The sequence below is a fragment of the Macadamia integrifolia genome, chromosome 14 (genome assembly GCF_013358625.1).
Source record: "Macadamia integrifolia cultivar HAES 741 chromosome 14, SCU_Mint_v3, whole genome shotgun sequence".
NCBI classification, from domain to species: Eukaryota; Viridiplantae; Streptophyta; class Magnoliopsida; order Proteales; family Proteaceae; genus Macadamia; species Macadamia integrifolia.
In genome coordinates, this window is record NC_056570.1 from 14,655,063 (window position 1) to 14,665,660 (window position 10,598).

At 39.2% G+C, this 10,598-nt stretch overlaps 2 long non-coding RNA genes across 4 annotated transcripts; one reads left to right on the forward strand and one right to left on the reverse strand.

Annotated features, from left to right (window-relative positions):
• Positions 1–1,951: 1,951 nt before the first annotated feature.
• On the reverse strand, positions 1,952–5,568 carry LOC122062017. Of its 3 annotated transcripts, XR_006134769.1 has the most exons (3): positions 5,436–5,568; positions 4,380–4,451; positions 1,952–3,549 (listed from the first exon to the last, which is right to left on the reverse strand). It is a non-coding gene; the product is annotated as an uncharacterized LOC122062017 (long non-coding RNA). The 3 variants fall into 3 exon arrangements; XR_006134770.1 differs by lacking the exon at positions 4,380–4,451 and having other exon boundaries at positions 1,952–3,648; XR_006134768.1 differs by lacking the exon at positions 4,380–4,451 and having other exon boundaries at positions 5,436–5,562.
• A 3,089-nt stretch (positions 5,569–8,657) lies between these two features.
• Positions 8,658–9,832, forward strand: LOC122060922. The gene is made up of 2 exons (XR_006134502.1): positions 8,658–8,806; positions 9,095–9,832. It is a non-coding gene; the product is annotated as an uncharacterized LOC122060922 (long non-coding RNA).
• Positions 9,833–10,598: the final 766 nt, after the last annotated feature.

Below are 10,598 nucleotides of genomic sequence, written 5' to 3' on the forward strand. Positions count from 1 at the left end.
TGAGGACTTAGATAAGGTCTCCAATGGAATTGTAGCTGATTTCGGCTGAGTGAAGAAGGAGGTTATGTTGACCAACGATAGATTCGACTATTATAATCGACGACTTTGCATCAACTCGAGGCCTAAAGGTGGGAAGACATTCACTGTTGACGATGAGGATTGATGGAACAGTGAATCCTTCCTATTTATATGATAACCCTCCTTGTCTTGTCTCGGAACAATCCTTTCTTTTTCGCTCCTTCTAACCTTATCTTCTATTTCGTGGTTATGAAACTATGGTGGTTTGTATATTTTGATACATTTTCTATAGTTTGGACTTGGTGGTGTGTTTAGGATGATATTTGTTATCTTTGGATAGTTCCTTTTTTTTTTCCTTTTGAACTTATTGTAATTTGGTAGTGACTGTGTCCGTCACCACATTATGTTTGTTATGTTTTTATTTATGATCTATCAGGTGGTAACTTTGAAATTTTTGGTATCTTTATTATAGCGTCGTTATGTTGCTGAAATTTTGTTATAATTTACACTCAATTGTTTATGGAATCGGCCAATTGGCACATTGTTATTCTGATTAGGTTCTACTCTCGTGCATGTAATGGAATGCAAGAATTTAAAATTTTTCATCTTATTACAGATTTTAATTCTTTAAATCTTTTATATTTATCTAACCCCGGGTCCTATTATAAAATTCTATAGGGATCTATCTTACATGTTGTGTAGAGCATTGCGCTCTGATACCACCGATGTCACACTCCGTTCTCATAGAACCAAAACGATGACTGAGTTAACTCCTGTTAACCCAAAACCTGTCAGGATCATCTGATGCAGTAACCACAACATAGCATACACTCAACTAAAGAAAGAAAAATCTGTAATTCAGCGAAAGTCTTGTATGTATATATCTGTAAATACCTCAATACTTTTGACACCCAAATTATGTTACATAGTACGTTTACATGTGGGCCCGTAGGCATGATATATACACAAGAAATACAATTTAAATATCCATATCACAAAAGGAGTAACATAACAAAGAATCAAAAAGAATCCCGGGACGGGTATCACTGTTGTTGTCCTGCAACACAGCTCTCACACGAGCACTCAGCACCATGCCCAAGATCTTCAAGGACCCACCAGTCCTGAGCTAGTAATTCTACAGTGGGTCCTGGCTCTAGTTCCTCAGCCAAAAAACCTATAAGATTATCTAAAAATGGTGTGCATGTGGGATGAGCTCACTAGCCCAGTAAGTGAAAAGAAAGACCAAGCAAGCATTTGCAATGCAAATGAACCTATATACATGAAATGTCCATTTTTATTATCCTAAATCACCTAAGCAACATTGCTTAGCCATAAGTTATGTGCTACTCACAACCACAATGCGTGTATACCCCGGGTACGAGTCGCGAACCTCATCACGCGATACGCCTATAGGGTTATCAAAGAAGGCCAGCCGTGGGTACCGAAAAAGTAAATTGTTGTTCCTCAGTGATATTAAAGTAAATTACTATTCCTCAACGGCATTAAAGTAAATTGGGCCTTGCCCTGCATTAAAGTAAATCTGGCTTTGCCCTGCATTAAAGTAAAAACAGTATGATTAGCCCTCTGATTATATCACCAAAGTTGTCGACTGCCCTACTGATCAGCCAGGCATACTTCTAATCGCCATCATTGGTACACAACCTTGAGCTTCCCCCCAATGATATACCCAGCACCTAAACCCCTGCTGGGAAGGGTCGTAGATAGGGAGATGTCATTCCTAACCACATGCTTCTATATGAGATAGTACGACTGCATAATGCCATCGTATCCCATTCTATAAGCCATCAATGCATTCGCTTCCAAGCCGACTACAGTATCTATCTAATCTCGCAATGCATCATTTTTAGTAATTGAAATCGTCCATCTCATAATCCATAGCAAGAATTAAGCATTTAATAATTAAAGCACAGCATAACAAATCATAAACGAGTTTCATAATGCATAAGACAATGCATGCAAATGGCATTCATGGTTGGCTAGTCTACACACAGTAATAAAATGATGACATGGCTAATCAACAACAATAATGGAATGATGTAAAAACACTCCAAAAATAAAGTCAACATCCTCTCCCCACTTACCTATTATGTATAATAGCTCATGCCCGGTACGAGGGAGATCTATCATGAGAAGACGCGAGTTCCTAGTAGAACCTATCATAAGCAAGTAAGTTTAGCATTTCGCCACTTTCAGGTCAAAATCAATGAAGTATGATATTCAAAGCGCATTTAAAATCGCAAAAGAAGGTTGCCCAAAAAATTTAAACACCATCGAAGTCCGATAGGCCTCATTGGTAGGTCAACCGGTGGGCCAGGTGCTCGTCGGTCATTACCTGCTGGTTGGGCTATGGTCTCTATCAGGACCGATGGGCTGGGAGTGGCGGGCAAATTTACCCATTAGTCTTTTCCCACAGCTCGTCCTAGGAGCTCTGTTAGGACCGACAGGCCAGGAGCGGTGGGCCAAGTGCCTACCAGTCCTTACCCTTTGATCGGGCTAGAAACCCAACCAGGATAGGAGGGCTCCGGATTGGTGGGTCTATCACTTCCTAAGGCACCCACCAATCAGAATCGGAATTATGCTGTTCACTTCCATTCTTCATCCCACCTTGGGGAAACCACAAGGGTTCGATTCGACCTCATTTTTCACACATCTAAAGGTCCCATATTGTGATTCTAACCTAGATCTAGGGTCGATTCAAAGTTTCACGCACCGATCTTACCTCTTTGCTCAAGAACACCTTCAAAACTTCCAATCTCTTCTTCAACTCAAGAAATCATCAATTGATCTTCAAATCTTGCAATTTCTTCACCTAAACCTTCAAAAATTAACATGTAGGTCTTCCATTAAACCTTAGATTTATTTTCTTAAGTGGGATTAACAAGATCTAAAGGATTTCTACCCAAATCAAAGGGTTTCACTTAGGGTTTCTTGAGGGTTGAAGAAATATAGCCTTCACTCACCTCAAATTGTAGATCTCAAGACGAGGATCACTTTTTCGGTGGCGAAATGGAAAAATCTAACCTTGGCGTCGCACCATGAGCATTTCTTCCTCTTCTTCCTCCCTTTTTTTTTTCCTTTTTTTTCTCTTTTCTTTACTCTTCGCACACACCTTGTAAAACATTAAATGATGGAAAAGAAGAGTAATAATTGCTATTTAACCTAGGTCAAAATATCTAATGACCAGATTGGTAGGTCACACTGGTGGATCCAACCCACCTATGACCACCCATCAGTTAGCCAAAACTTAGCCAATTAATTGGGATTTCGACGGGACTCAGCTCCCGACATATGTCTCACTCCCGATATATGATTTATAATACGTTCTCATCATAAAATACGGCTACGTACCTCTATTGTCAGTACATAGCCTTGTGATATGTGCAAGTACACAGATTGGTACGCGGACTTCACTAGGCACTGGTTTAGATTCGCTTGACCAACCCAAGTTTAGAGTCACTCTTGCCATCATGTTCCACAGGGTACCCATCTCAACTCGATCGGGTTCAAACCCTACACGACCAAACCGAACCAATCGGGTAAATAAACCAGGTTTAGAAAGTAGGGTATCACACTTTGTGCTAGAACCTGGTAGCTCATTAGTGTCTCCATCTGAGAAAAACAACAATAATAATGGAGTGAGCTTCACCAAGCTCAGTGAGGGGTGGGGGTAGGTAGGCACAGACAATTCAAATGATGCAATCTATGCTCCACAATAGTTAGATAGATCATGCACATGAGTCCATTTGGCTACACTACTTCCTATGTCCATTACTCATCATTTGGTTTTAGTACTACGCAATTTAAGTGTATCTCCTCCCCCAGTACATTGGGTTTAGCAATACAAACTAGTTGCAGGTAGGAGTCAACCGGTTCCGAAAAGAACCTCAGTCCCCCAGTAAACCCCTAGGTTAGTAACTCTAACAACCATGTGTACAATACGTCATACCGTGTTGCATCCACGGCTGGGTACATTATGTCGTACTGTAGACATATATTGCTGATCAAGCAACCACAGAATGGGATTAGTCAATACATAACCCCCTATTGACAAGGGGTTGCAGCACTCGGGTTGGTAATGCCCTAACCATATGTAGTATACATGATGTAGTTACAACCACCATCCATCACACACAATATCAACACACTAGGCACTGTGCAGGATTCCCCCTTTGGCCTCACTGTCCCATCTCACATATTCACAACTCCACATGTCTAATAATCAATAATCATTAAACAACAAGTAATCAAGACATATAAGAAACAAGCATATTACATGAACATACAAACTGAAAAAAATTAATGTAAAAACACTCTGTAGATTAAGGTCAACACCCACTTACCTCAATACTTGAATTATAGTGTACAATAGATCCCATGAGTGATTGTGTACCCTCAACATATGACTTAATTTCCTAGGTCAATTGTGAGAATTACAGTCAAATCAATTGTATATTCATACCCCTCTATACAACCCTATATAGACTTGTACAAATTTGTACTGACCCAAACACAAAATCCAATTACTAATCACCACCCGCACATTGGCCCCCTTTATTGGGCACATAGGGTCACCGGTAATGGCAATACTCATCAGTGGGTAGGCCACTAGCTGCATAAATGGGGCCTGTAGAAACCTGTCAAACACCCCACAGGCAGGTGAGTTACAAAGCCACCGGCCAGCCGCAAGCACTTGCCGGAGGCCTGCTGTATATAGGTTTTCAGCCTAGCCTGCAATTCCCAACTTGTTGCTGCCTTTCTATGTTGACTGTGCACAACCCGTCTTACCTTAGTTCTCATCAACATATAGGGAACCCAAACAAACTATAGGATCCAATTAAGGTAAATCTCTATCCAATTCAGCATGCAAACCACCCAAGCTGCGTACTTGCTGCCTAATTCTAGAATTTGATTGCATGCATGAGCACAACTTCATACTTGGGCTTCCTTACAACATTAATCCTTCAATTGGAACTAGATAGCCCTAGGAAAAATGGTTGGGTCATGCTCAAGCAGCTCCAATTGAGTCTAATTAGGGAAAATCAAATGATTTAGAGAAGGAATTGAGAATCCAACACAAAATACAACCTAAAAATTCAGCAATTATGCAATTAGATGGATTAATTCCACAATAAATTGGGTAAAAATCCAAATCCCACCTTAGATTGTTCAATCCCTATCCTGCATGGCCAATTCCCTAATTTGTAGGGCTCATAGAGATGGATCAGAGTGGGTCAGGGTCTCTAAACCGACTCTGAACCGCCAAAATTCAGCAATTTGGGTTGCAGTTCATCTCTAAGAACCTAGTGTTGAACGTAACTACCTCATGCAGGTAAATCCTAACATACATCTACCCAAATCAGCAGGACTACATAAGTTGAACAGGGAAAAAGACTTACTACTGTGTAGTTAGGATCAGCTGATCCCAAAAAGCAAGTGCGAGCTCCCTTTCTCTTTCCTTCTCCTTCTTCTTCTTGCCTTCTTTCTTCTTTTTCTTCTCCTCATTCTCTCCTTGCTACAACAAGAAATTTCAGTACCAAATGTATGAATAGTACATGAATTTCAGCTTATATACTTCATCCCAAATGGTCCTTAGAGCCCGTTTGGTTGAGCTAGTGAAATCTAAAAAATCACATAAAATACATAATTCTAGTTGATGGGCCCCACTGTACCATGCATGTTAGTACAATATGTTTAGCATGAAAAACCCCACTTCACTGGGTAAATATAAGGTGCATTGTTGTAGGTCAATGGGCCCCACAAAAGAAAAATGCAATTTCTTCAGTACAGCATCATCGACCAGCCTGTGGTGACCTACTGGTGGCCCTTGCTAAACTGGCCTGGTTGTTCAATCTCTATATCAGACCTCAGTGGCAATATACTATGGCCACTTACCTTTGGTTCCTCTGATCATGAAAATATTTTAAGTAAAACTGACAAGAGGTGCACTAGTAAGTGGGGTCATCATTGGCCTCTATGCACTCCACCACTGCCAAACAACCAATAGTGGTGCACTTCAATTCCAACTCCTTATCTGAACAATAAATGTTAGACCAGGGTGTCACAAAATATGGCACGAATAAGGAGAATTAAAAGGCTTGACCATGTTATTCATCAAAAAATTATTGCACTTTGAGTTGGCCAATAAAGGCCTTCAAATGAGCCTTGGAGTCTCCCGTACTAGTGAAATTTTCAGAGTTCCACTTGAATCCCCCGTAGGCTAATGTTTGGAAATAAGGTAGAACCTTCAGTGTCAACAATTTGTTCCTCAATTGCCTTGACACTTCTAATAATAGTTTTCTCAAGTCATCCCACTTTTTCTTGGAGTGCTCTCCCTTTGGCCGTTTCTTTCCCAGGATTGGGTGGTGAATCAATGTTGACAAATGTGTCTTAGCAAAGTGATTCATTTGGTTTATTAACTTGTGTGGTTCAAGATGAGGATTGTTTGGAAACCGTATAGGGTTGTCGATTCCTAAATTCCATGGCCAAATCTTCAACAATCTTTCTAAGGTCAGACATCTCATATCGAAGCTGACTATTCTCAGAAGCTCTCTCGGTGATACTCATGGCCGAAGTTGGTGATGGTTCCTATAAAGGACTGGAAATGCAACACCTGACCACTCTAGACCCCTCTTCGACCTAGGTAGGTTGATCCGTGGAGAGAGAAATGATGCCCCTAGAAGGTGTATCCTGATTAGACTTTGATAGGACTAGCTTGACCCATCGATGTTATCTTTCTAAGGTCAAACATCCCATATCGAAGCTGACTATTCTCTGAAGCTCTCTCGATGATACTCATGGGCGAAGTTGGTGACGGTTCCGGTAAAGGATTGGAAATGCAACTCCTGACCAGTCTAGACCCCTCTCCGACCTAGGTAGGTTGATCTGTGGAGAGAGAAATGATGCCCCTAGAAGAAGGTGTATCCTGATTAGACTTTGATAGGACTAGCTTGAGCCATCGATGTTATGTCTCATAGCGTAGGCCGCTTATGGTTGTAAGAGGAATGCAAATATTTGATGTAAAGTGAAAATTTTTTCCCAGGGGAAATAAATTTAGATGTTTGATTGCAAGGGAAATATATTTTACATATGAAAAAAATATTCCATTTTAACATTAAAATTTCTCTCACGAGCTCTTTCTCTCACCCTCTCGCAACTCTTACCTGCCCTGCTCGTGACTCATTTTCCATGGCCGAGTAGGAGAAGCAAAACCTCTATGGCTCTATTAGGTTTAGGGGGGAAGAAAGAGATCTAAGAGAGAGTGACAATCAGAGATGACTCCATAATAGCTTCTCAACATTCTTCTTTGTCATTTCTACTATGAAGACTTGCTTCAGTTCCTTAGTCCTCAACAAGCACAAAACACATATTTGAATTACTTTTAAGTTGGGAGGATTTTTAGGCCCAAAATATCTCTTCATTCTCGCTCGAATAATGAAGCTTTAACTATCAGGTTTGATTTCTTTCTCTATTTGTTGCATTTCATTTTCTTCCATTTTATTTTGTTCGTTTCACTTCCTTAGTCCTCAACGAGCGCAGAACTCACCTCAAGTGTTTGATGAAATGTGTCATAGAGATATTATATTATGTAATATTGTATTAAGCATTTGTGATTCCTGTTATGGCATTCGGACTTTGATAATTAGATAATCAGGAATCAGACTTACTATATTAAGTCTAAAATGCGTCATAGAGAGTAAAATTCATGGATTATTATATCATCCAAATAAATACTTAACCTCATTTTTATACTTTCTTTCTTTGACTTTTATTCTTTAAAGCTTTTATATTAGCCCAACCCCATTTTCCTATTATAGAGTCTACAGGATTCTAATGGTATGCTGTGAGTGGAGCAGAGCATCACGCTCTGATACCACCGTTTGTCACACCCCGTTCACCCTGAACCGGAGCGGTGACCGAGTTAACACCAAGCGGTTAAGATGATTTGAGAGAGTAAAAAAGTGTCTAGCACACTTGGTACTTTGTGGTGTGTGTAAAAAGTTCAATTCAATTCAGTGCAGGGCAAGCACTGGCTTCATATTTGACACATATGTTGCTACTTGCTTTTCATTGCTATAAGCAAAACCCCAAACTTAACCCAATAAGATCAAGGTCATGGCCCTAGTAATGACCATGACTAACACAACCAATATTGCTAAATGTGCAGCTTGAGGATGTGCAGCACCCAATTCGTTGGAAACTCATGCTGAGAAGGAAAGGATAAAATGTCACAAAAATATTCGATGAATAACGAAGGGACACTCATTTAGCTCAATGCCCTTCTAGCTCAATGGCAGGGCTGCTAGGTAGTTGGGTTATTCTCTAGATCAGAAAATGTTTGATCTGATCTTTCAGTGATTGTTAGGCTCTGTTTAGGACCCAAAAATGATATACATTCTGATAGAGATGAAAGAACATCATTACATGAACAATGGTTACTAATTTAATAACAAAACCCGTAATCATTGCTGAGAAAAAAATCACAAAAAAAAGAAAAAAAAAGAAGACAGTGGTTGAAGAGCAATCACATGGGTCAGGTAAAACTCACATGCTCAAATGAACTTTTGATGAAGTATTTGATGTTTAAAGCTATTCTATTATGTATTGCAATACAAGAGGATGACTTAGGCATCAATGAACAAAGGTAGAACATCATGTGGACCGAGCAAATGGATGAAACAATGATTCGACGCCTCCAAGTCCAAGTATGGGAGGGGAAAAGAGAGGAAATTCTTTCAAAGAGATGGCTTACAATTTTGTTGCTAAAGAGGTAAATTCAAAGCATCCACAACACCATAAGGAAGTAACAAAAAACAATGTAGTCAATCGCTTAAGGACAATTAAGCAAACCTTTAGAAATCCTCTTCTTTGTCTAGAGCAAAGTGGGTTTAGTTTTGATCACACGAAGAAGAAGCTGAAGGCAGAAGACCAAATATGGTATACATTTGCTATTAAAGTATATGTTTTAATGATTAATTGCACATGTATTTAATTGATTTTGAGGTTCACTAATATTATTATCATAAATTAATATTTGATTTCTTTTCTTTTGATTCAGAAAGGAAAATAATTCATGAAGTTGAGAAACATGACTTGCCCCCTGTTTGAAGAACTTAAGGAAGTTGTGGGTGAAGATCACGCCACAGGGGAATTTTTTCAATCAAACAGATTTCCGTCAAAGAAAAGATAAGGAAGAAATTCATATGGAGATCAGTGTGACTGATGGCTGTGAAGATTTAAACACCCAAGTCTCAATGTCCACGTCTCATTTTGGAGAGGGCAGTGGAGTTGGTGCATCACATGATGTACATCAAGAGAGAAAGAGAGTGAAGGTAGCATTGGATGGCCAAATATCTGTTCTTACTACCTCTAAAGATCATTTGGCAACTGTGGTCCAAGAGAGGCATGACTCTCCTAATGCATTGTTAGATGCCATACTAGAAGTAGATGGATTTAGCAAAGATATACTTGACATCGTCTTTGATTTCCTCACAGTAAATGAACCTCAAGAAAATGCATTAGTTAGGAATGCAGAGCAATAGAGGAGGTGGATCTTGAGGTTTCTTGATTAACGCCATTGATGTGGTAAGATAAATACAATCATTAGCTATTTCATTCAGGTTTAGGATGTGATTGGTTCTCACTTGGAACACAATGATTTGTATTTATTTGCCATAGCATCAGAGTTCATATGGACTGCATCGAAATGAACACATTTCCGTTTATCAACTGTCTGGATGAGTAATAGAATTTGTTTCATTCCTTAAAAATGTAGAATGAACTACTTTTTACTGAACTACTAGCATGTCTGAGATGATTATGTTTGGAATCTTAGCCTTGTGTTTCCAAATGCTATTGAAATACGAAATGAAATGGTTTTGTTTTAGTTGGGAATACAATACAGCCTTAACAATTACATATTTTGTTAATATGTAATGTCAAGTTGCATTAAATCTTCATTATTATGTTTTGCAGCTTGGGTTCGTAATGTTGTCTAATATTGGCATACATAAACATAGAATTCTTTTTCATTGCTCTAACATGTATCCTAGTTTCTGTTTTGGCATTCTATTTGAGGTGGGTTCTAAAGCCCTTTAGCCCTGGTCAAACATAGTAACTCATTGACATGAACTGAATTTGCATATTATGCCACTCCAATCAGTTCCATATGGATACTCATTGCTAGGTTTTAGATTTAGATGATTCGATGGCATGTATCCATGTTTAGGTGATGGTGGTTTTAAGGTATTGACTACAACAAGCCAAGCTCAACTCTCACAAAGGTGGCCAAGAGACAGTAATGGTGTTCCTTGTTTATGAAATGGAGGGACTGAGTGCATATACATGTTAAAGACTGGTTGTTAATTTTCATTTTACTATCAAGCCTGCATAAGGTTCCAAGTAAGATAAAAAGTCATTTGGGAATATAATGAATGTGATGATGCTTCGGAAGGGTTCAGCATAATAGCTGCAATGGTTGCAAAGGTCATAAAAGTTGGTATAAGATATGGCCATTTCTTGTGGCCAAAGTTGTATAGGTTTTGCAACTTTTCCCATACTTC